This window comes from Leuciscus leuciscus (assembly GCF_965113295.1).
Source record: "Leuciscus leuciscus genome assembly, contig: HAP1_SCAFFOLD_375, whole genome shotgun sequence".
Taxonomy (NCBI): domain Eukaryota; kingdom Metazoa; phylum Chordata; class Actinopteri; order Cypriniformes; family Leuciscidae; genus Leuciscus; species Leuciscus leuciscus.
In genome coordinates, this window is record NW_028118364.1 from 18,840 (window position 1) to 41,954 (window position 23,115).

Consider the following 23,115-nt stretch of genomic DNA (forward strand, 5'->3'; position numbering starts at 1 on the left):
CTACGCCAATAGGAGGCGCTTAATAACAGTGACGTGAGCCAATAGCAGCTGCAAAGCAGAAGCAATGTGGGAAATGCCGACTGTTTTAAGGAATAAACGCAGAATTTTTTGTTCTTATCGTGTTCAACACAATCTACACTCGATCGCGCGAGGATCTCCATCGTAAAAAATCGCAGCTTGAATTTTTTTTTACTTACCGTCGAAGTGAAAGACAGCTCCTCTCTGTGGTATAAATAGCTGCCGAGCGCCCTTTACTATTGTCGTTGAATGCGGACAGGCAGGAGCTCACCCATTGATCGCTAGACGGTTCGGCAGATCTGGCAGGGCATACTCCCACTGCAGCGCGACGATCTTTTTGCCTTTTTTTTAATACTACATTTAAATAGTCCAAGTAATGGATACTGTACAACAGTGGTCATATGTTTATTTTGTGTGACATGACACCTATTGGTGTTGCCTATGAACAGTATACACTGAATACACTGTGACAGAGGCAAAATATATATATATATAGAATAATAACAACAACAACAACAACAATAATGATTATGACCACGCATGCAAAACAGAGAGAGAGAAAAGACTACATTCTAGAAGAATAATTACACAATACCCACCAGTGTTATGTTCCCAATTCATGTTCTAGGGGCAAAAGGGAAAGTCACTTTAAAGCAAAAAATGAACAGCGACAAAGAAAAGTCAACCTATACTGAGTCCCAGCACACAATACACAAAGTAAGATTTCCAATACATTTATTTACAATAAGTGATAAATACAGTGCAAAAAGAATCCTAAACAAACAGCTCCAAAAGAAAAAGAAATGAAGCGTGTTCTTCAGGAGCAGGTAAAAGCCCAAACAAACAAAAGATCACTAGCCGGTAGAAGGACAACCTAATTAACCTACAACAATAAACAACACAACTCTTACCTTACTTCCTAACTAACACAAAAAAAAACAACAACAAAAAAACCAGGAGAAAAGAAAAATGGCACCCACTCCCTACTGCTCCAACACTCAACAATGGCCAAGCAATTCAAAGCTGTACACTACAGCCACAAGACATTTAAGTTGACCTCGGTTTAAGCTTAACACATCAAAGCTGCCACTACAGCCGTAACAACACATTTAAGCTTCACATACACCAACAAGAGCAACACTCCAAGTCTGGTAACACAACAGTCTCAGGCTCTTGGGAGAAGAACTCTCTCCCAGTCTCAGGCTCTTGGGAGAAGAACTCTCTCCCAGTCTCTCTCTCCGGCTCTGCTTGAATACTGGATCCTCTTGCCATTGATGAGGAACAGCTGGTAGGTCCCATCACCTAGATGAGGACAGGGGAGGAGCACAGGAAATTGGACAAAACATACAACAAAACTACAACTCCCAGCAGGCCGTTGGGTCCATTGGCAGCACACACACTCAATAAATCAATGAGTGACACTTACACATTATAAAACACAAATGCATACGCCCTGGGACGCAACACCAGTCAAATTAAATCATTAAAGGAAAATCCATCTTTCCAGTGCATACACAGAAAGCGGCATCAGATCTGGCATTCATTTATTTTCCACTGTATTTACAATTGCATAAATAAAGCTATGAGATCGTTACAATTATAATATATTATAAAATATAAAAATAATAGATCACAATACTGTAGTTTATAGCCTAGGCTACTATATTTTAATCAAATAAATGCAGGCTGGGGGAGCGCATGAGACTTATTTCAAAAACATTAAAAAATCCAACTGACACACACACACACACACACACACACACACACACAAGTTTCAAGTTTTGAAAAAAAATACAACAACAAACAGTAATATTGTAAAGTCTTATAACAATTGAATTTATAATTATATAGGATTATGTAACTGTTCACAAAATTCAGGGTTCAATCGCTTTCTGTTGTTGCATTGAGACTCTGGTAGGGCTTTATTTTGAAATTCTAGTCAGCAAAATAGAGGGAAAACAAACAATATTGACAATATTGTTCATAAAATGTTACTCACCATGTTAATTTATTGTTAATTTGACTGTTTCGTTCCGTTCGCCTTACATACTTGATCATCGTGAGGTAAACATTACCTACGCCAATAGGAGGCGCTTAATAACAGTGACGTGCGCCAATAGCAGCTGCAAAGCAGAAGCAATGTGGGAAATGCCGACTGTTTTAAGGAATAAACGCAGAATTTTTTGTTCTTATCGTGTTCAACACAATCTACACTCGATCGCGCGAGGATCTCCATCGTAAAAAATCGCAGCTTGAATTTTTTTTTACTTACCGTCGAAGTGAAAGACAGCTCCTCTCTGTGGTATAAATAGCTGCCGAGCGCCCTTTACTATTGTCGTTGAATGCGGACAGGCAGGAGCTCACCCATTGATCGCTAGACTGGCAGGCAGATCTGGCTGGGCATACTCCCACTGCAGCGCGACGATCTTTTTGCCTTTTTTTTAATACTACATTTAAATAGTCCAAGTAATGGATACTGTACAACAGTGGTCATATGTTTATTTTGTGTGACATGACACCTATTGGTGTTGCCTATGAACAGTATACACTGAATACACTGTGACAGAGGCAAAAAATATATATATATAGAATAATAACAACAACAACAACAACAATAATGATTATGACCACGCATGCAAAACAGAGAGAGAGAAAAGACTACATTCTAGAAGAATAATTACACAATACCCACTGTTACCAGTGTTATGTTCCCAATTCATGTTCTAGGGGCAAAAGGGAAAGTCACTTTAAAGCAAAAAATGAACAGCGACAAAGAAAAGTCAACCTATACTGAGTCCCAGCACACAATACACAAAGTAAGATTTCCAATACATTTATTTACAATAAGTGATAAATACAGTGCAAAAAGAATCCTAAACAAACAGCTCCAAAAGAAAAAGAAATGAAGCGTGTTCTTCAGGAGCAGGTAAAAGCCCAAACAAACAAAAGATCACTAGCCGGTAGAAGGACAACCTAATTAACCTACAACAATAAACAACACAACTCTTACCTTACTTCCTAACTAACACAAAAAAAAACAACAACAAAAAAACCAGGAGAAAAGAAAAATGGCACCCACTCCCTACTGCTCCAACACTCAACAATGGCCAAGCAATTCAAAGCTGTACACTACAGCCACAAGACATTTAAGTTGACCTCGGTTTAAGCTTAACACATCAAAGCTGCCACTACAGCCGTAACAACACATTTAAGCTTCACATACACCAACAAGAGCAACACTCCAAGTCTGGTAACACAACAGTCTCAGGCTCTTGGGAGAAGAACTCTCTCCCAGTCTCAGGCTCTTGGGAGAAGAACTCTCTCCCAGTCTCTCTCTCCGGCTCTGCTTGAATACTGGATCCTCTTGCCATTGATGAGGAACAGCTGGTAGGTCCCATCACCTAGATGAGGACAGGGGAGGAGCACAGGAAATTGGACAAAACATACAACAAAACTACAACTCCCAGCAGGCCGTTGGGTCCATTGGCAGCACACACACTCAATAAATCAATGAGTGACACTTACACATTATAAAACACAAATGCATACGCCCTGGGACGCAACACCAGTCAAATTAAATCATTAAAGGAAAATCCATCTTTCCAGTGCATACACAGAAAGCGGCATCAGATCTGGCATTCATTTATTTTCCACTGTATTTACAATTGCATAAATAAAGCTATGAGATCGTTACAATTATAATATATTATAAAATATAAAAATAATAGATCACAATACTGTAGTTTATAGCCTAGGCTACTATATTTTAATCAAATAAATGCAGGCTGGGGGAGCGCATGAGACTTATTTCAAAAACATTAAAAAATCCAACTGACACACACACACACACACACACACACACACACAAGTTTCAAGTTTTGAAAAAAAATACAACAACAAACAGTAATATTGTAAAGTCTTATAACAATTGAATTTATAATTATATAGGATTATGTAACTGTTCACAAAATTCAGGGTTCAATCGCTTTCTGTTGTTGCATTGAGACTCTGGTAGGGCTTTATTTTGAAATTCTAGTCAGCAAAATAGAGGGAAAACAAACAATATTGACAATATTGTTCATAAAATGTTACTCACCATGTTAATTTATTGTTAATTTGACTGTTTCGTTCCGTTCGCCTTACATACTTGATCATCGTGAGGTAAACATTACCTACGCCAATAGGAGGCGCTTAATAACAGTGACGTGCGCCAATAGCAGCTGCAAAGCAGAAGCAATGTGGGAAATGCCGACTGTTTTAAGGAATAAACGCAGAATTTTTTGTTCTTATCGTGTTCAACACAATCTACACTCGATCGCGCGAGGATCTCCATCGTAAAAAATCGCAGCTTGAATTTTTTTTTACTTACCGTCGAAGTGAAAGACAGCTCCTCTCTGTGGTATAAATAGCTGCCGAGCGCCCTTTACTATTGTCGTTGAATGCGGACAGGCAGGAGCTCACCCATTGATCGCTAGACTGGCAGGCAGATCTGGCTGGGCATACTCCCACTGCAGCGCGACGATCTTTTTGCCTTTTTTTTAATACTACATTTAAATAGTCCAAGTAATGGATACTGTACAACAGTGGTCATATGTTTATTTTGTGTGACATGACACCTATTGGTGTTGCCTATGAACAGTATACACTGAATACACTGTGACAGAGGCAAAAAATATATATATATAGAATAATAACAACAACAACAACAACAATAATGATTATGACCACGCATGCAAAACAGAGAGAGAGAAAAGACTACATTCTAGAAGAATAATTACACAATACCCACTGTTACCAGTGTTATGTTCCCAATTCATGTTCTAGGGGCAAAAGGGAAAGTCACTTTAAAGCAAAAAATGAACAGCGACAAAGAAAAGTCAACCTATACTGAGTCCCAGCACACAATACACAAAGTAAGATTTCCAATACATTTATTTACAATAAGTGATAAATACAGTGCAAAAAGAATCCTAAACAAACAGCTCCAAAAGAAAAAGAAATGAAGCGTGTTCTTCAGGAGCAGGTAAAAGCCCAAACAAACAAAAGATCACTAGCCGGTAGAAGGACAACCTAATTAACCTACAACAATAAACAACACAACTCTTACCTTACTTCCTAACTAACACAAAAAAAAACAACAACAAAAAAACCAGGAGAAAAGAAAAATGGCACCCACTCCCTACTGCTCCAACACTCAACAATGGCCAAGCAATTCAAAGCTGTACACTACAGCCACAAGACATTTAAGTTGACCTCGGTTTAAGCTTAACACATCAAAGCTGCCACTACAGCCGTAACAACACATTTAAGCTTCACATACACCAACAAGAGCAACACTCCAAGTCTGGTAACACAACAGTCTCAGGCTCTTGGGAGAAGAACTCTCTCCCAGTCTCAGGCTCTTGGGAGAAGAACTCTCTCCCAGTCTCTCTCTCCGGCTCTGCTTGAATACTGGATCCTCTTGCCATTGATGAGGAACAGCTGGTAGGTCCCATCACCTAGATGAGGACAGGGGAGGAGCACAGGAAATTGGACAAAACATACAACAAAACTACAACTCCCAGCAGGCCGTTGGGTCCATTGGCAGCACACACACTCAATAAATCAATGAGTGACACTTACACATTATAAAACACAAATGCATACGCCCTGGGACGCAACACCAGTCAAATTAAATCATTAAAGGAAAATCCATCTTTCCAGTGCATACACAGAAAGCGGCATCAGATCTGGCATTCATTTATTTTCCACTGTATTTACAATTGCATAAATAAAGCTATGAGATCGTTACAATTATAATATATTATAAAATATAAAAATAATAGATCACAATACTGTAGTTTATAGCCTAGGCTACTATATTTTAATCAAATAAATGCAGGCTGGGGGAGCGCATGAGACTTATTTCAAAAACATTAAAAAATCCAACTGACACACACACACACACACACACACACACACACAAGTTTCAAGTTTTGAAAAAAAATACAACAACAAACAGTAATATTGTAAAGTCTTATAACAATTGAATTTATAATTATATAGGATTATGTAACTGTTCACAAAATTCAGGGTTCAATCGCTTTCTGTTGTTGCATTGAGACTCTGGTAGGGCTTTATTTTGAAATTCTAGTCAGCAAAATAGAGGGAAAACAAACAATATTGACAATATTGTTCATAAAATGTTACTCACCATGTTAATTTATTGTTAATTTGACTGTTTCGTTCCGTTCGCCTTACATACTTGATCATCGTGAGGTAAACATTACCTACGCCAATAGGAGGCGCTTAATAACAGTGACGTGCGCCAATAGCAGCTGCAAAGCAGAAGCAATGTGGGAAATGCCGACTGTTTTAAGGAATAAACGCAGAATTTTTTGTTCTTATCGTGTTCAACACAATCTACACTCGATCGCGCGAGGATCTCCATCGTAAAAAATCGCAGCTTGAATTTTTTTTTACTTACCGTCGAAGTGAAAGACAGCTCCTCTCTGTGGTATAAATAGCTGCCGAGCGCCCTTTACTATTGTCGTTGAATGCGGACAGGCAGGAGCTCACCCATTGATCGCTAGACTGGCAGGCAGATCTGGCTGGGCATACTCCCACTGCAGCGCGACGATCTTTTTGCCTTTTTTTTAATACTACATTTAAATAGTCCAAGTAATGGATACTGTACAACAGTGGTCATATGTTTATTTTGTGTGACATGACACCTATTGGTGTTGCCTATGAACAGTATACACTGAATACACTGTGACAGAGGCAAAAAATATATATATATAGAATAATAACAACAACAACAACAACAATAATGATTATGACCACGCATGCAAAACAGAGAGAGAGAAAAGACTACATTCTAGAAGAATAATTACACAATACCCACTGTTACCAGTGTTATGTTCCCAATTCATGTTCTAGGGGCAAAAGGGAAAGTCACTTTAAAGCAAAAAATGAACAGCGACAAAGAAAAGTCAACCTATACTGAGTCCCAGCACACAATACACAAAGTAAGATTTCCAATACATTTATTTACAATAAGTGATAAATACAGTGCAAAAAGAATCCTAAACAAACAGCTCCAAAAGAAAAAGAAATGAAGCGTGTTCTTCAGGAGCAGGTAAAAGCCCAAACAAACAAAAGATCACTAGCCGGTAGAAGGACAACCTAATTAACCTACAACAATAAACAACACAACTCTTACCTTACTTCCTAACTAACACAAAAAAAAACAACAACAAAAAAACCAGGAGAAAAGAAAAATGGCACCCACTCCCTACTGCTCCAACACTCAACAATGGCCAAGCAATTCAAAGCTGTACACTACAGCCACAAGACATTTAAGTTGACCTCGGTTTAAGCTTAACACATCAAAGCTGCCACTACAGCCGTAACAACACATTTAAGCTTCACATACACCAACAAGAGCAACACTCCAAGTCTGGTAACACAACAGTCTCAGGCTCTTGGGAGAAGAACTCTCTCCCAGTCTCAGGCTCTTGGGAGAAGAACTCTCTCCCAGTCTCTCTCTCCGGCTCTGCTTGAATACTGGATCCTCTTGCCATTGATGAGGAACAGCTGGTAGGTCCCATCACCTAGATGAGGACAGGGAGGAGCACAGGAAATTGGACAAAACATACAACAAAACTACAACTCCCAGCAGGCCGTTGGGTCCATTGGCAGCACACACACTCAATAAATCAATGAGTGACACTTACACATTATAAAACACAAATGCATACGCCCTGGGACGCAACACCAGTCAAATTAAATCATTAAAGGAAAATCCATCTTTCCAGTGCATACACAGAAAGCGGCATCAGATCTGGCATTCATTTATTTTCCACTGTATTTACAATTGCATAAATAAAGCTATGAGATCGTTACAATTATAATATATTATAAAATATAAAAATAATAGATCACAATACTGTAGTTTATAGCCTAGGCTACTATATTTTAATCAAATAGATGCAGGCTGGGGGAGCGCATGAGACTTATTTCAAAAACATTAAAAAATCCAACTGACACACACACACACACACACACACACACACACACAAGTTTCAAGTTTTGAAAAAAAATACAACAACAAACAGTAATATTGTAAAGTCTTATAACAATTGAATTTATAATTATATAGGATTATGTAACTGTTCACAAAATTCAGGGTTCAATCGCTTTCTGTTGTTGCATTGAGACTCTGGTAGGGCTTTATTTTGAAATTCTAGTCAGCAAAATAGAGGGAAAACAAACAATATTGACAATATTGTTCATAAAATGTTACTCACCATGTTAATTTATTGTTAATTTGACTGTTTCGTTCCGTTCGCCTTACATACTTGATCATCGTGAGGTAAACATTACCTACGCCAATAGGAGGCGCTTAATAACAGTGACGTGAGCCAATAGCAGCTGCAAAGCAGAAGCAATGTGGGAAATGCCGACTGTTTTAAGGAATAAACGCAGAATTTTTTGTTCTTATCGTGTTCAACACAATCTACACTCGATCGCGCGAGGATCTCCATCGTAAAAAATCGCAGCTTGAATTTTTTTTTACTTACCGTCGAAGTGAAAGACAGCTCCTCTCTGTGGTATAAATAGCTGCCGAGCGCCCTTTACTATTGTCGTTGAATGCGGACAGGCAGGAGCTCACCCATTGATCGCTAGACTGGCAGGCAGATCTGGCTGGGCATACTCCCACTGCAGCGCGACGATCTTTTTGCCTTTTTTTTAATACTACATTTAAATAGTCCAAGTAATGGATACTGTACAACAGTGGTCATATGTTTATTTTGTGTGACATGACACCTATTGGTGTTGCCTATGAACAGTATACACTGAATACACTGTGACAGAGGCAAAAAATATATATATATAGAATAATAACAACAACAACAACAACAATAATGATTATGACCACGCATGCAAAACAGAGAGAGAGAAAAGACTACATTCTAGAAGAATAATTACACAATACCCACTGTTACCAGTGTTATGTTCCCAATTCATGTTCTAGGGGCAAAAGGGAAAGTCACTTTAAAGCAAAAAATGAACAGCGACAAAGAAAAGTCAACCTATACTGAGTCCCAGCACACAATACACAAAGTAAGATTTCCAATACATTTATTTACAATAAGTGATAAATACAGTGCAAAAAGAATCCTAAACAAACAGCTCCAAAAGAAAAAGAAATGAAGCGTGTTCTTCAGGAGCAGGTAAAAGCCCAAACAAACAAAAGATCACTAGCCGGTAGAAGGACAACCTAATTAACCTACAACAATAAACAACACAACTCTTACCTTACTTCCTAACTAACACAAAAAAAAACAACAACAAAAAAACCAGGAGAAAAGAAAAATGGCACCCACTCCCTACTGCTCCAACACTCAACAATGGCCAAGCAATTCAAAGCTGTACACTACAGCCACAAGACATTTAAGTTGACCTCGGTTTAAGCTTAACACATCAAAGCTGCCACTACAGCCGTAACAACACATTTAAGCTTCACATACACCAACAAGAGCAACACTCCAAGTCTGGTAACACAACAGTCTCAGGCTCTTGGGAGAAGAACTCTCTCCCAGTCTCAGGCTCTTGGGAGAAGAACTCTCTCCCAGTCTCAGGCTCTTGGGAGAAGAACTCTCTCCCAGTCTCTCTCTCCGGCTCTGCTTGAATACTGGATCCTCTTGCCATTGATGAGGAACAGCTGGTAGGTCCCATCACCTAGATGAGGACAGGGAGGAGCACAGGAAATTGGACAAAACATACAACAAAACTACAACTCCCAGCAGGCCGTTGGGTCCATTGGCAGCACACACACTCAATAAATCAATGAGTGACACTTACACATTATAAAACACAAATGCATACGCCCTGGGACGCAACACCAGTCAAATTAAATCATTAAAGGAAAATCCATCTTTCCAGTGCATACACAGAAAGCGGCATCAGATCTGGCATTCATTTATTTTCCACTGTATTTACAATTGCATAAATAAAGCTATGAGATCGTTACAATTATAATATATTATAAAATATAAAAATAATAGATCACAATACTGTAGTTTATAGCCTAGGCTACTATATTTTAATCAAATAAATGCAGGCTGGGGGAGCGCATGAGACTTATTTCAAAAACATTAAAAAATCCAACTGACACACACACACACACACACACACACACACAAGTTTCAAGTTTTGAAAAAAAATACAACAACAAACAGTAATATTGTAAAGTCTTATAACAATTGAATTTATAATTATATAGGATTATGTAACTGTTCACAAAATTCAGGGTTCAATCGCTTTCTGTTGTTGCATTGAGACTCTGGTAGGGCTTTATTTTGAAATTCTAGTCAGCAAAATAGAGGGAAAACAAACAATATTGACAATATTGTTCATAAAATGTTACTCACCATGTTAATTTATTGTTAATTTGACTGTTTCGTTCCGTTCGCCTTACATACTTGATCATCGTGAGGTAAACATTACCTACGCCAATAGGAGGCGCTTAATAACAGTGACGTGAGCCAATAGCAGCTGCAAAGCAGAAGCAATGTGGGAAATGCCGACTGTTTTAAGGAATAAACGCAGAATTTTTTGTTCTTATCGTGTTCAACACAATCTACACTCGATCGCGCGAGGATCTCCATCGTAAAAAATCGCAGCTTGAATTTTTTTTTAGTTACCGTCGAAGTGAAAGACAGCTCCTCTCTGTGGTATAAATAGCTGCCGAGCGCCCTTCACTATTGTCGTTGAATGCGGACAGGCAGGAGTTCACCCATTGATCGCTAGACTGGCAGGCAGATCTGGCTGGGCATACTCCCACTGCAGCGCGACGATCTTTTTGCCTTTTTTTTAATACTACATTTAAATAGTCCAAGTAATGGATACTGTACAACAGTGGTCATATGTTTATTTTGTGTGACATGACACCTATTGGTGTTGCCTATGAACAGTATACACTGAATACACTGTGACAGAGGCAAAATATATATATATATAGAATAATAACAACAACAACAACAACAATAATGATTATGACCACGCATGCAAAACAGAGAGAGAGAAAAGACTACATTCTAGAAGAATAATTACACAATACCCACCAGTGTTATGTTCCCAATTCATGTTCTAGGGGCAAAAGGGAAAGTCACTTTAAAGCAAAAAATGAACAGCGACAAAGAAAAGTCAACCTATACTGAGTCCCAGCACACAATACACAAAGTAAGATTTCCAATACATTTATTTACAATAAGTGATAAATACAGTGCAAAAAGAATCCTAAACAAACAGCTCCAAAAGAAAAAGAAATGAAGCGTGTTCTTCAGGAGCAGGTAAAAGCCCAAACAAACAAAAGATCACTAGCCGGTAGAAGGACAACCTAATTAACCTACAACAATAAACAACACAACTCTTACCTTACTTCCTAACTAACACAAAAAAAAACAACAACAAAAAAACCAGGAGAAAAGAAAAATGGCACCCACTCCCTACACTGAAAAAATATTTTCATTCATCCAATTAAAAAATTTTAGGGTAATGGTTCACATCTATATTTTATAACTTGAGCCAATGAAAAATAAATAACTTGCCCTTACCAATATTTTCTATGTCTATGAAAACTATTTTATAAAACTTGGCACAAAGCATATTTTTCTTGTTGAAAAAAATCAATTAATTTAAATTCTATTTTTGATCTAAACAAAAATATATAGATTTTATCAAAACAAAAATTCTCATTTAATAAATATGTATTAGAAATTATTTGTTTTCTCCAATTAAATAGATATTGATTTAATAATACAATTATTTCTAATTTTTAAAAATACAAGTTAATAGAAATTATTTATTTTAAACAAACAAAAAGATATGGATTCAATAAAACATATTTCCCATTAAGGAACATTAATTAATCTTGTCCAAAATCAAATAAAAAAGACACATAATTTTCATTAAATCGATATTTATTAAATTATTATATACATTACTTCCACACATCCACAATTTCGTGTCAGATTTTCAACTTTTTCAACATTTGCGACAGACAGCAAGTCCCTCAGAACCTCTTGACCCTCAAGTATGATTCCAATGTTTGTGGGTATACAGCTTGTGCATCTCTGATGACAAAGATTTCCATGGTTTCTTCTGAAGAGTGTTTTCAGCCTCTTCCTTCTCCAACACCTGGAAAAGAATTTAGGAATGAGAAAAGAAAAAGAAAAAAAGAATAAGGAATCAATACAGCTTGGGTTTCCCCCCAAATTAGTTTACATAATACTAATACTTCTAACTAATTATACAATTTACTCCAATTTGTTGTTGACATATAAATATAAGTTGCACAAACTTTCCAGCACATGGGACTCTGATTTTAGCTGAAAGTAATTGTTTCTATATTTGAAATTAGCCTTCAGACTGTTATCAGACATATATCTGAACATAGTCTGATGGCTAATTTTGAAGTGGACAGCCATATCTAGCATTTTCACATCTCTAAAGTAATCTTTCCTTACCAGGAAATCTTTGATGAGGTCCTCCACTGTTTCTCCCATATGGATGAGATATTTCAGTGCTCTTTGTATCGGTGTCAGTATCCTGCATCAAGATAGTACAAATTTGGCATGAGGGTACATTATGGTCAACAAACTTTAGCACAATATACGTTATCAGTTGATATAATAATTATTATAATATATGATTCAATAGTGTGTCAATCCTATTACTAACGCCACGAAAAAATGTCTGCCCCCCCAGTGTCCTCTGGCTAGTAGCTGCTACTACACTTTTTTGAAAACCAACCGACATCAACCGATTGGCGCCAATGCAGCAATACTTCTATGCATACAATCCATAATTAAATGACCATTGTGAGTGTCGACAGTCATACGTGTTAGATAACGTTACCATTAATCACAAGTGAACGTCAGTCCTTTTACATGTAAGTTAACTTCAGCTCCTTAATTGTTGATCAGGTTTCTATGGTTTTAACCAGAGAACGTCGTTCTTATGACGCTGCATCGAGATAACGTTATGTTCAATGATTAAACGTTCACGTTAATTACCATTGTAAAATCAAAATAAGCCAGGGGTAAACGTATATGTTCCCTTTTGTAATCGGTCAGGAATTGATTAACGTCGACACATTAACGTTAACTTGCCAAGTGTAAACTAAGCTAGCTAACACATTTTTAAACTAACGTAAGTTACATAACGATATCTAACAGATAAATTCGGCAGAGCAACATGTCTTGTACAGGCTTCTAAATATACAGCAGCACATTTAAATGGTTGTTTGTTTCACTTACTTCAGTTTATCCGCGATGAAATCTGATTCTCTCTGGAGCAGCAAAGTGATCCACGGCACGTAGAAGAGCGGTTACAGCGGTCTGCTGACGTGGTCGTTGTCGTCGAGAAGATTTGTGTTTAATGCCCATGCGCAATCCTGTGTGTAACCTTGAAATTGTACATTCGTCGAAACAAATATTTCTTATTTGAGCTCTTAATGAAAAATATTTATATTTAAATATGTTTTGAACGAAAAAAATATTATTTGAAAAATAAAACAAATAATGGTAAACTGAATTGAAAGACAAATTATTAATTGGATGAAGTACTGCTTGAAAACCTTTTTACAGTGTACTGCTCCAACACTCAACAATGGCCAAGCAATTCAAAGCTGTACACTACAGCCACAAGACATTTAAGTTGACCTCGGTTTAAGCTTAACACATCAAAGCTGCCACTACAGCCGTAACAACACATTTAAGCTTCACATACACCAACAAGAGCAACACTCCAAGTCTGGTAACACAACAGTCTCAGGCTCTTGGGAGAAGAACTCTCTCCCAGTCTCAGGCTCTTGGGAGAAGAACTCTCTCCCAGTCTCTCTCTCCGGCTCTGCTTGAATACTGGATCCTCTTGCCATTGATGAGGAACAGCTGGTAGGTCCCATCACCTAGATGAGGACAGGGAGGAGCACAGGAAATTGGACAAAACATACAACAAAACTACAACTCCCAGCAGGCCGTTGGGTCCATTGGCAGCACACACACTCAATAAATCAATGAGTGACACTTACACATTATAAAACACAAATGCATACGCCCTGGGACGCAACACCAGTCAAATTAAATCATTAAAGGAAAATCCATCTTTCCAGTGCATACACAGAAAGCGGCATCAGATCTGGCATTCATTTATTTTCCACTGTATTTACAATTGCATAAATAAAGCTATGAGATCGTTACAATTATAATATATTATAAAATATAAAAATAATAGATCACAATACTGTAGTTTATAGCCTAGGCTACTATATTTTAATCAAATAAATGCAGGCTGGGGGAGCGCATGAGACTTATTTCAAAAACATTAAAAAATCCAACTGACACACACACACACACACACACACACACACACAAGTTTCAAGTTTTGAAAAAAAATACAACAACAAACAGTAATATTGTAAAGTCTTATAACAATTGAATTTATAATTATATAGGATTATGTAACTGTTCACAAAATTCAGGGTTCAATCGCTTTCTGTTGTTGCATTGAGACTCTGGTAGGGCTTTATTTTGAAATTCTAGTCAGCAAAATAGAGGGAAAACAAACAATATTGACAATATTGTTCATAAAATGTTACTCACCATGTTAATTTATTGTTAATTTGACTGTTTCGTTCCGTTCGCCTTACATACTTGATCATCGTGAGGTAAACATTACCTACGCCAATAGGAGGCGCTTAATAACAGTGACGTGAGCCAATAGCAGCTGCAAAGCAGAAGCAATGTGGGAAATGCCGACTGTTTTAAGGAATAAACGCAGAATTTTTTGTTCTTATCGTGTTCAACACAATCTACACTCGATCGCGCGAGGATCTCCATCGTAAAAAATCGCAGCTTGAATTTTTTTTTAATTACCGTCGAAGTGAAAGACAGCTCCTCTCTATGGTATAAATAGCTGCCGAGCACCCTTTACTATTGTCGTTGAATGCGGACAGGCAGGAGCTCACCCATTGATCGCTAGACTGGCAGGCAGATCTGGCTGGGCATACTCCCACTGCAGCGCGACGATCTTTTTGCCTTTTTTTTAATACTACATTTAAATAGTCCAAGTAATGGATACTGTACAACAGTGGTCATATGTTTATTTTGTGTGACATGACACCTATTGGTGTTGCCTATGAACAGTATACACTGAATACACTGTGACAGAGGCAAAAAATATATATATATAGAATAATAACAACAACAACAACAACAATAATGATTATGACCACGCATGCAAAACAGAGAGAGAGAAAAGACTACATTCTAGAAGAATAATTACACAATACCCACTGTTACCAGTGTTATGTTCCCAATTCATGTTCTAGGGGCAAAAGGGAAAGTCACTTTAAAGCAAAAAATGAACAGCGACAAAGAAAAGTCAACCTATACTGAGTCCCAGCACACAATACACAAAGTAAGATTTCCAATACATTTATTTACAATAAGTGATAAATACAGTGCAAAAAGAATCCTAAACAAACAGCTCCAAAAGAAAAAGAAATGAAGCGTGTTCTTCAGGAGCAGGTAAAAGCCCAAACAAACAAAAGATCACTAGCCGGTAGAAGGACAACCTAATTAACCTACAACAATAAACAACACAACTCTTACCTTACTTCCTAACTAACACAAAAAAAAACAACAACAAAAAAACCAGGAGAAAAGAAAAATGGCACCCACTCCCTACTGCTCCAACACTCAACAATGGCCAAGCAATTCAAAGCTGTACACTACAGCCACAAGACATTTAAGTTGACCTCGGTTTAAGCTGAACACATCAAAGCTGCCACTACAGCCGTAACAACACATTTAAGCTTCACATACACCAACAAGAGCAACACTCCAAGTCTGGTAACACAACAGTCTCAGGCTCTTGGGAGAAGAACTCTCTCCCAGTCTCAGGCTCTTGGGAGAAGAACTCTCTCCCAGTCTCTCTCTCCGGCTCTGCTTGAATACTGGATCCTCTTGCCATTGATGAGGAACAGCTGGTAGGTCCCATCACCTAGATGAGGACAGGGAGGAGCACAGGAAATTGGACAAAACATACAACAAAACTACAACTCCCAGCAGGCCGTTGGGTCCATTGGCAGCACACACACTCAATAAATCAATGAGTGACACTTACACATTATAAAACACAAATGCATACGCCCTGGGACGCAACACCAGTCAAATTAAATCATTAAAGGAAAATCCATCTTTCCAGTGCATACACAGAAAGCGGCATCAGATCTGGCATTCATTTATTTTCCACTGTATTTACAATTGCATAAATAAAGCTATGAGATCGTTACAATTATAATATATTATAAAATATAAAAATAATAGATCACAATACTGTAGTTTATAGCCTAGGCTACTATATTTTAATCAAATAAATGCAGGCTGGGGGAGCGCATGAGACTTATTTCAAAAACATTAAAAAAATCCAACTGACACACACACACACACACACACACACACAAGTTTCAAGTTTTGAAAAAAAATACAACAACAAACAGTAATATTGTAAAGTCTTATAACAATTGAATTTATAATTATATAGGATTATGTAACTGTTCACAAAATTCAGGGTTCAATCGCTTTCTGTTGTTGCATTGAGACTCTGGTAGGGCTTTATTTTGAAATTCTAGTCAGCAAAATAGAGGGAAAACAAACAATATTGACAATATTGTTCATAAAATGTTACTCACCATGTTAATTTATTGTTAATTTGACTGTTTCGTTCCGTTCGCCTTACATACTTGATCATCGTGAGGTAAACATTACCTACGCCAATAGGAGGCGCTTAATAACAGTGACGTGAGCCAATAGCAGCTGCAAAGCAGAAGCAATGTGGGAAATGCCGACTGTTTTAAGGAATAAACGCAGAATTTTTTGTTCTTATCGTGTTCAACACAATCTACACTCGATCGCGCGAGGATCTCCATCGTAAAAAATCGCAGCTTGAATTTTTTTTTAGTTACCGTCGAAGTGAAAGACAGCTCCTCTCTGTGGTATAAATAGCTGCCGAGCGCCCTTTACTATTGTCGTTGAATGCGGACAGGCAGGAGCTCACCCATTGATCGCTAGACTGGCAGGCAGATCTGGCTGGGCATACTCCCACTGCAGCGTGACGATCTTTTTGCCTTTTTTTTAATACTACATTTAAATAGTCCAAGTAATGGATACTGTACAACAGTGGTCATATGTTTATTTTGTGTGACATGACACCTATTGGTGTTGCCTATGAACAGTATACACTGAATACACTGTGACAGAGGCAAAATATATATATATATAGAATAATAACAACAACAATAATGATTATGACCACGCATGCAAAACAGAGAGAGAGAAAAGACTACATTCTAGAAGAATAATTACACAATACCCACCAGTGTTATGTTCCCAATTCATGTTCTAGGGGCAAAAGGGAAAGTCACTTTAAAGCAAAAAATGAACAGCGACAAAGAAAAGTCAACCTATACTGAGTCCCAGCACACAATACACAAAGTAAGATTTCCAATACATTTATTTACAATAAGTGATAAATACAGTGCAAAAAGAATCCTAAACAAACAGCTCCAAAAGAAAAAGAAATGAAGCGTGTTCTTCAGGAGCAGGTAAAAGCCCAAACAAACAAAAGATCACTAGCCGGTAGAAGGACAACCTAATTAACCTACAACAATAAACAACACAACTCTTACCTTACTTCCTAACTAACACAAAAAAAAACAACAACAAAAAAACCAGGAGAAAAGAAAAATGGCACCCACTCCCTACTGCTCCAACACTCAACAATGGCCAAGCAATTCAAAGCTGTACACTACAGCCACAAGACATTTAAGTTGACCTCGGTTTAAGCTTAACACATCAAAGCTGCCACTACAGCCGTAACAACACATTTAAGCTTCACATACACCAACAAGAGCAACACTCCAAGTCTGGTAACACAACAGTCTCAGGCTCTTGGGAGAAGAACTCTCTCCCAGTCTCAGGCTCTTGGGAGAAGAACTCTCTCCCAGTCTCAGGCTCTTGGGAGAAGAACTCTCTCCCAGTCTCTCTCTCCGGCTCTGCTTGAATACTGGATCCTCTTGCCATTGATGAGGAACAGCTGGTAGGTCCCATCACCTAGATGAGGACAGGGAGGAGCACAGGAAATTGGACAAAACATACAACAAAACTACAACTCCCAGCAGGCCGTTGGGTCCATTGGCAGCACACACACTCAATAAATCAATGAGTGACACTTACACATTATAAAACACAAATGCATACGCCCTGGGACGCAACACCAGTCAAATTAAATCATTAAAGGAAAATCCATCTTTCCAGTGCATACACAGAAAGCGGCATCAGATCTGGCATTCATTTATTTTCCACTGTATTTACAATTGCATAAATAAAGCTATGAGATCGTTACAATTATAATATATTATAAAATATAAAAATAATAGATCACAATACTGTAGTTTATAGCCTAGGCTACTATATTTTAATCAAATAAATGCAGGCTGGGGGAGCGCATGAGACTTATTTCAAAAACATTAAAAAAATCCAACTGACACACACACACACACACACACACACACAAGTTTCAAGTTTTGAAAAAAAATACAACAACAAACAGTAATATTGTAAAGTCTTATAACAATTGAATTTATAATTATATAGGATTATGTAACTGTTCACAAAATTCAGGGTTCAATCGCTTTCTGTTGTTGCATTGAGACTCTGGTAGGGCTTTATTTTGAAATTCTAGTCAGCAAAATAGAGGGAAAACAAACAATATTGACAATATTGTTCATAAAATGTTACTCACCATGTTAATTTATTGTTAATTTGACTGTTTCGTTCCGTTCGCCTTACATACTTGATCATCGTGAGGTAAACATTACCTACGCCAATAGGAGGCGCTTAATAACAGTGACGTGAGCCAATAGCAGCTGCAAAGCAGAAGCAATGTGGGAAATGCCGACTGTTTTAAGGAATAAACGCAGAATTTTTTGTTCTTATCGTGTTCAACACAATCTACACTCGATCGCGCGAGGATCTCCATCGTAAAAAATCGCAGCTTGAATTTTTTTTTAGTTACCGTCGAAGTGAAAGACAGCTCCTCTCTGTGGTATAAATAGCTGCCGAGCGCCCTTTACTATTGTCGTTGAATGCGGACAGGCAGGAGCTCACCCATTGATCGCTAGACTGGCAGGCAGATCTGGCTGGGCATACTCCCACTGCAGCGTGACGATCTTTTTGCCTTTTTTTTAATACTACATTTAAATAGTCCAAGTAATGGATACTGTACAACAGTGGTCATATGTTTATTTTGTGTGACATGACACCTATTGGTGTTGCCTATGAACAGTATACACTGAATACACTGTGACAGAGGCAAAATATATATATATATAGAATAATAACAACAACAATAATGATTATGACCACGCATGCAAAACAGAGAGAGAGAAAAGACTACATTCTAGAAGAATAATTACACAATACCCACCAGTGTTATGTTCCCAATTCATGTTCTAGGGGCAAAAGGGAAAGTCACTTTAAAGCAAAAAATGAACAGCGACAAAGAAAAGTCAACCTATACTGAGTCCCAGCACACAATACACAAAGTAAGATTTCCAATACATTTATTTACAATAAGTGATAAATACAGTGCAAAAAGAATCCTAAACAAACAGCTCCAAAAGAAAAAGAAATGAAGCGTGTTCTTCAGGAGCAGGTAAAAGCCCAAACAAACAAAAGATCACTAGCCGGTAGAAGGACAACCTAATTAACCTACAACAATAAACAACACAACTCTTACCTTACTTCCTAACTAACACAAAAAAAAACAACAACAAAAAAACCAGGAGAAAAGAAAAATGGCACCCACTCCCTACTGCTCCAACACTCAACAATGGCCAAGCAATTCAAAGCTGTACACTACAGCCACAAGACATTTAAGTTGACCTCGGTTTAAGCTTAACACATCAAAGCTGCCACTACAGCCGTAACAACACATTTAAGCTTCACATACACCAACAAGAGCAACACTCCAAGTCTGGTAACACAACAGTCTCAGGCTCTTGGGAGAAGAACTCTCTCCCAGTCTCAGGCTCTTGGGAGAAGAACTCTCTCCCAGTCTCAGGCTCTTGGGAGAAGAACTCTCTCCCAGTCTCTCTCTCCGGCTCTGCTTGAATACTGGATCCTCTTGCCATTGATGAGGAACAGCTGGTAGGTCCCATCACCTAGATGAGGACAGGGAGGAGCACAGGAAATTGGACAAAACATACAACAAAACTACAACTCCCAGCAGGCCGTTGGGTCCATTGGCAGCACACACACTCAATAAATCAATGAGTGACACTTACACATTATAAAACACAAATGCATACGCCCTGGGACGCAACACCAGTCAAATTAAATCATTAAAGGAAAATCCATCTTTCCAGTGCATACACAGAAAGCGGCATCAGATCTGGCATTCATTTATTTTCCACTGTATTTACAATTGCATAAATAAAGCTATGAGATCGTTACAATTATAATATATTATAAAATATAAAAATAATAGATCACAATACTGTAGTTTATAGCCTAGGCTACTATATTTTAATCAAATAAATGCAGGCTGGGGGAGCGCATGAGACTTATTTCAAAAACATTAAAAAAATCCAACTGACACACACACACACACACACACACACACAAGTTTCAAGTTTTGAAAAAAAATACAACAACAAACAGTAATATTGTAAAGTCTTATAACAATTGAATTTATAATTATATAGGATTATGTAACTGTTCACAAAATTCAGGGTTCAATCGCTTTCTGTTGTTGCATTGAGACTCTGGTAGGGCTTTATTTTGAAATTCTAGTCAGCAAAATAGAGGGAAAACAAACAATATTGACAATATTGTTCATAAAATGTTACTCACCATGTTAATTTATTGTTAATTTGACTGTTTCGTTCCGTTCGCCTTACATACTTGATCATCGTGAGGTAAACATTACCTACGCCAATAGGAGGCGCTTAATAACAGTGACGTGAGCCAATAGCAGCTGCAAAGCAGAAGCAATGTGGGAAATGCCGACTGTTTTAAGGAATAAACGCAGAATTTTTTGTTCTTATCGTGTTCAACACAATCTACACTCGATCGCGCGAGGATCTCCATCGTAAAAAATCGCAGCTTGAATTTTTTTTTAGTTACCGTCGAAGTGAAAGACAGCTCCTCTCTGTGGTATAAATAGCTGCCGAGCGCCCTTTACTATTGTCGTTGAATGCGGACAGGCAGGAGCTCACCCATTGATCGCTAGACTGGCAGGCAGATCTGGCTGGGCATACTCCCACTGCAGCGTGACGATCTTTTTGCCTTTTTTTTAATACTACATTTAAATAGTCCAAGTAATGGATACTGTACAACAGTGGTCATATGTTTATTTTGTGTGACATGACACCTATTGGTGTTGCCTATGAACAGTATACACTGAATACACTGTGACAGAGGCAAAATATATATATATATAGAATAATAACAACAACAATAATGATTATGACCACGCATGCAAAACAGAGAGAGAGAAAAGACTACATTCTAGAAGAATAATTACACAATACCCACCAGTGTTATGTTCCCAATTCATGTTCTAGGGGCAAAAGGGAAAGTCACTTTAAAGCAAAAAATGAACAGCGACAAAGAAAAGTCAACCTATACTGAGTCCCAGCACACAATACACAAAGTAAGATTTCCAATACATTTATTTACAATAAGTGATAAATACAGTGCAAAAAGAATCCTAAACAAACAGCTCCAAAAGAAAAAGAAATGAAGCGTGTTCTTCAGGAGCAGGTAAAAGCCCAAACAAACAAAAGATCACTAGCCGGTAGAAGGACAACCTAATTAACCTACAACAATAAACAACACAACTCTTACCTTACTTCCTAACTAACACAAAAAAAAACAACAACAAAAAAACCAGGAGAAAAGAAAAATGGCACCCACTCCCTACTGCTCCAACACTCAACAATGGCCAAGCAATTCAAAGCTGTACACTACAGCCACAAGACATTTAAGTTGACCTCGGTTTAAGCTTAACACATCAAAGCTGCCACTACAGCCGTAACAACACATTTAAGCTTCACATACACCAACAAGAGCAACACTCCAAGTCTGGTAACACAACAGTCTCAGGCTCTTGGGAGAAGAACTCTCTCCCAGTCTCAGGCTCTTGGGAGAAGAACTCTCTCCCAGTCTCAGGCTCTTGGGAGAAGAACTCTCTCCCAGTCTCTCTCTCCGGCTCTGCTTGAATACTGGATCCTCTTGCCATTGATGAGGAACAGCTGGTAGGTCCCATCACCTAGATGAGGACAGGGAGGAGCACAGGAAATTGGACAAAACATACAACAAAACTACAACTCCCAGCAGGCCGTTGGGTCCATTGGCAGCACACACACTCAATAAATCAATGAGTGACACTTACACATTATAAAACACAAATGCATACGCCCTGGGACGCAACACCAGTCAAATTAAATCATTAAAGGAAAATCCATCTTTCCAGTGCATACACAGAAAGCGGCATCAGATCTGGCATTCATTTATTTTCCACTGTATTTACAATTGCATAAATAAAGCTATGAGATCGTTACAATTATAATATATTATAAAATATAAAAATAATAGATCACAATACTGTAGTTTATAGCCTAGGCTACTATATTTTAATCAAATAAATGCAGGCTGGGGGAGCGCATGAGACTTATTTCAAAAACATTAAAAAATCCAACTGACACACACACACACACACACACACACACACAAGTTTCAAGTTTTGAAAAAAAATACAACAACAAACAGTAATATTGTAAAGTCTTATAACAATTGAATTTATAATTATATAGGATTATGTAACTGTTCACAAAATTCAGGGTTCAATCGCTTTCTGTTGTTGCATTGAGACTCTGGTAGGGCTTTATTTTGAAATTCTAGTCAGCAAAATAGAGGGAAAACAAACAATATTGACAATATTGTTCATAAAATGTTACTCACCATGTTAATTTATTGTTAA

At 37.8% G+C, this 23,115-nt stretch overlaps 1 long non-coding RNA gene across 1 annotated transcript; it reads right to left on the bottom strand.

Annotated features, from left to right (window-relative positions):
* Positions 1 to 11,878: 11,878 nt before the first annotated feature.
* Positions 11,879 to 13,576, bottom strand: LOC309491583. The gene is made up of 3 exons (XR_014203193.1): positions 13,326 to 13,576; positions 12,534 to 12,615; positions 11,879 to 12,204 (listed from the first exon to the last, which is right to left on the bottom strand). It is a non-coding gene; the product is annotated as an uncharacterized lncRNA (long non-coding RNA).
* Between the last annotated feature and the right edge of the window lie 9,539 nt (positions 13,577 to 23,115).